Here is a 6000-nt window from a genome sequence, read left to right as displayed (position 1 = left end):
CACCGCCATCTGTACAAACATGGAAATATCGACACCGCTATCTCTATAGACATGGAAATATCTGCACCGCCATCTGTAAAAACATGGAAATAACTATACAGTCATCTGTATAAACATGGAAATATCTACAATGCCATCTGTAGAAAGATGGAAATATCTACACCGCAATCTGTGAAAACATGGAAATATCTACACCGATATCTGTAAAAACATGGAAATATCTACACCGCGATTTGTATAAAAATGGAAAAATCGATACTGTAATCTGTGTAAACATGGAAATATCTACACCGCGATCTGTATAAACATGGAAATATCTACACCGCTATCTGTATAAACATGGAAATATCTACACAGTTATCTCTATAAACATGGAAATATCTACACCGCCATCTGTATAAACATGGAAATACCTACAAAGTCATCTGTATAAACATGGAACTATCTACACAGCCATCTGTATAAACATGGAAATATCTACACAGCCATCTGTATATACATGGAAATATCTACACCACTATCTGTATAAACATGGAAATACCTACAAAGTCATCTGTATAAACATGGAAATATCTACAAAGTCGTCTGTATAAACATGGAAATATCTACACAGCCATCTGTATAAACATTGAAATATCTACACAGCCCTCTGTATAAATATGGAAATATCTGCATAGGCATCTGTATAAACGTGGAAATATCCACAACGCTATCTCTATAAACATGAAAAAATCAACACCGCTATCTCTATGAACATGGAAATATATACACCGCCATCTCTATAAACATGGAAATGTCTACACCACGATCAGTAAAAACATGGAAATATCTACACCGCCATCTGTATAAACATGGAAATATCTACACAGCCATGTGTACATACATGGAAATATCTACACCGCCATCTACATAAACATGGAAATAACTACACCGCTATCTGTATAAACATGGAAATATCTACACCGCCATCTACATATCCATGGAAATATCTGCGCCGCCATCTGTATAAACATGGAAATATCTACACGGTCATCTCTGTAGAGATGGAAATATCAACACCGCCACCTGTACAAACATGGAAATATCTGCACCGCTATCTGTATAAACATGGAAATATCTACACCGCGGTCTGTATAAACATGGAAATATCAACACCGCTATCGGTATAAACATGGAAATATCTACACCGCTATCTCTATAAACATGGAAATATCTACACCGTGATCTGTATAAACATGGAAATATTTACACCGCTATCTGTATAAACATGGAAACTTCTACACCGTTATCTGTATAAATATGGAAATATCTACACCGCTATCTCAATAAACTTGGAAATATCTACACCACCATCTGTATAAACATGGAAATACCTACACCGCTGTCTCTATAAACATGGAAATGTGTACACCGCTATGTGTATAAACATGGAAATATCTCCACTGCTCTCTGTATAAACATGGAAATATCTCCACCGTTATCTTTATAAACATGGAAATATCAACAGCGCCATCTATATAAACATTGAAATATCTACACTGCCATCTGTAAAAACATGGAAATATCTACACATTCATCTGAATAAACATGGAAATATCTACACCGCCATCTGTATAAACATGGAAATAGCTACAATACCATCTGTATACACATGGAAATATCTACACCGACATCTGTATAAATATGGAAATATCTACACTGCCATCTGTAGAAAGATGGAAATATCTACACCGCTATCCCTATAAATATGGAAATATCTACACCGCCATCTCTATGAACATGAAAATATCTACACTGCCATCTCCATAAAGATGGAAGTATCTACTCCGCCATGTGTATAAACACAGAAATATCTACACCATCATCTGTGTAAACATGGAAATACCTACACCGCTATCTGTATAAACATGGAAATAACTACACCGCCATATGCATGTCCTTGGAAATATCTACGCCGCCATCTGAATAAACATGGAAATGTCTACACGGCCATCTGTGTATAGCTGGAAATATCAACACCGCCATCTGTACAAACATGGAAATATCTACACCGCTATCTCTATAGACATGGAAATATCTGCACCGCCATCTGTAAAAACATGGAAATACCTATACAGTCATCTGTATAAACATGGAAATATCTACAATACCATCTGTAGAAAAATGGAAATATCTACACCGCAATCTGTGTAAACATGGAAATACCTACACCGATATCTGTAAAAACATGGAAATATCTACACCGCTATCTGTATAAACATGGAAATATGTACACCGCTATCTGTATAAACATGGAAATATCTACACAGTTATCTCTATAAACATGGAAATATCTACACCGCCATCTGTATAAACATGGAAATACCTACAAACTCATCTGTATAAAATTGGAAATATGTACACAGCCATCTGTATAAACATGGAAATATCTACACAGCCATCTGTATAAACATGGAAATATCTACACAGCCATCTGTATATACATGGAATTAACTACACCACTATCTGTATAAACATGGAAATAACTACACCGCTATTTGTATAAACAAGGAAATATCTACACCGTGATCTGTATAAACATGGAAATATCTACACCGCCATCTCTATAAACAGGGAAATATCTACACACCTATCTGTATAAACATGGAAATATCCACACCGCTATCTCTATAAACATGGAAAAATCATCTCCGCTATCTCTATGAACATGGAAATATCTACACTGCCATCTCTATAAACATGGAAATGTCTACACCACGATCAGTATAAACATGGAAATATCTACACCGCTATCTGTATAAACATGGAAATATCTCCACTGCTATCTCTATAAACATCGAAATATCTACACCGCCATCTGTATAAACATGGAAATACTTACAAGGTTATCTGTATAAACACGGAAATATCTACACCGCCATCTATATAAACATGGAAATATCTACACAGCCATGTGTACATACATGGAAATATCTACACCGCTATCTATATAAACATGGAAATAACTACACCGCTATCTGTATAAACATGGAAAAATCTACACCGCCATCTGTATAAACATGGAAATACCTACAAAGTCATCTGTTTAAAAATGGAAATATGTACACAGCCATCTGTATAAACATGGAAATATCTACACAGCCATCTGTATAAACATGGAAATATCTACACAGCCATCTGTATATACATGGAAATATCTACACCACTATCTTTATAAACATGGAAATAACTACCCTGCTATTTGTATAAACAAGGAAATATCTACACCGTGATCTGTATAAACATGGAAATATCTACACCGCCATCTCTATAAACAGGGAAATATCTACAACCCTATCTGTATAAACATGGAAATATCCACACCGCTATCTCTATAAACATGGTAAAATCAACACCGCTATCTCTGTGAACATGGAAATATCTACACCGCCATCTCTATAAACATGGAAATGCCTGCACCACGATCAGTATAAACATGGAAATATCTACACCGCTATCTGTATAAACATGGAAATATCTCCACTGCTATCTCTATAAACATCGAAATATCTACACCGCCCTCTGTATAAACATGGAAATACTTACAAAGTTATCTGTATAAACATGGAAATATCTACACCGCCATCTGTACAAACATGGAAATATCTACACAGCCATGTGTACATACATGGAAATATCTACACCACTATCTATATAAACATGGAAATAACTACACCGCTATCTGTATAAACATGGAAATATCTACACCGCCATCTACATATCCATGGAAATATCTGCGCCGCCATCTGTATAAACATGGAAATATCTACACGGTCATCTGTGTATAGATGGAAATATCAACACCGCCATCTGTACAAACATGGAAATATCTGCACCGCTATCTGTATAAACATGGAAATATCTACACCGCGGTCTTTATAAACATGGAAATATCAACACCGCTATCGGTATAAACATGGAAATATCTACACCGCTATCTCTATAAACATGGAAATATCTACACCGTGATCTGTATAAACATGGAAATATTTACACCGCTATCTGTATAAACATGGAAACTTCTACACCGTTATCTGTATAAATATGGAAATATCTACACCGCTATCTCTATAAACTTGGAAACATCTACACCGCCATCTGTATAAACATGGAAATACCTATACAGTCATCTGTGTAAACATGGAAATATCTACACCACCATCTGTATAAACACGGAAGTATCTACAATGCCATCTGTATACACATGGAAATACCTACACGGCAATCAGTGTATAGATGGAAACATCAACACCGCCATCTGTACAAACATGGAAATATCTACACTGCTATCTCTATAAACATGGAAATATCTACACTGCGGTCTCTATAAACATGGAAATATCTACACCATGATCTTTATAAACATGGAAATATATACACCGCTATCTGTATAAACATGGAAATAACTGCAATGCCATCTGTATACACATGGAAATACCTACACGGCAATCAGTGTATAGATGGAAACATCAATACCGCCATCTGTACAAACATGGAAATATCTACACTGCTATCTCTATAAACATGGAAATATCTACACTGCGGTCTGTATAAACATGGAAATATCTACATCGATATCTGTAAAAACATGGAAATATCTACACCGCTATCTGTATAAACATGGAAATATCTACACCGCGATCTGTATAAACATGGAAATATCTACACCGCGATCTGTATAAACATGGAAATATCTGAACCGCTATCTCTATAAACATGGAAATAACTTCGAAGACATCTGTATAAACATGGAAAGACCTACACAGTCATGTGTAGGAACATTTAAATATCTACACTGCCATCTGTATAAATATAGAAATATCTACACAGCCCTCTGTATAAATATGGAAATATCTGCATAGGCATCTGTGTAAACATGGAAACAACTGCACCGCTATCTGTATAAACATGGAAATACCTACACCGCTGTCTCTATAAACATGGAAATATGTACACCGCTATGTGTATATACATGGAAATATCCCCACTGCTCTCTGTATAAACATGGAAATAACTCCACCGTTATCTGTATAAACATGGAAATATCAACAGCGCCATCTACATAAACATTGAAATATCTACACTGCCATCTGTAAAAACATGGAAATATCTACGCAGTCATCTGAATAAACATGGAAATATCTACACCACCATCTGTATAAACATGGAAATAGCTACAAGACCATCTGTAAACACATGGAAATATCTACACAGACATCTGTATAAATATGGAAATATCTACACGGCCATCTGTCTAAACATGGAAATATCTACACCGCGGTCTGTATAAACATGGAAATATCAACACCGCTATCGGTATAAACATGGAAATATCTACACCGCTATCTCTATAAAAATGGAAATATCTACACCGTGATCTGTATAAACATGGAAATATTTACACCGCTATCTCTATAAACATGGAAACTTCTACAACGTTTTCTGTATAAATATGGAAATATCTACACCGCTATCTCAATAAACTTGGAAATATCTACACCACCATCTGTATAAACATGGAAATACCTATACAGTCATCTGTGTAAACATGGAAATATCGGCACCACCATCTGTATAAACATGGAAATATCTACAATGCCATCTGTATACACATGGAAATACCTACACGGCAATCAGTGTATAGATGGATACATCAACACCGCCATCTGCACAAACATGGAAATATCTACTCTGCTATCTCTATAAACATGGAAATATCTACACTGCGGTCTCTATAAACATGGAAATATCTACACAATGATCTGTATAAACATGGAAATATATACACTGCTATCTGTATAAACATGGAAATATCTGCACCGCTATCTCTATAAACATGGAAATAACTACCAAGACATCTGTATAAACTTGGAAATACCTACACAGTCATGTGTAGGTACGTTTAAATATCTACACTGCCATCTGTATAAATATAGAAATATCTACACAGCCCTCTGTATA

Source organism: Pan troglodytes, chromosome 11 (genome assembly GCF_028858775.2).
Source record: "Pan troglodytes isolate AG18354 chromosome 11, NHGRI_mPanTro3-v2.0_pri, whole genome shotgun sequence".
Lineage (NCBI taxonomy): Eukaryota > Metazoa > Chordata > Mammalia > Primates > Hominidae > Pan > Pan troglodytes.
This window is presented reverse-complemented; position numbering follows the sequence as displayed.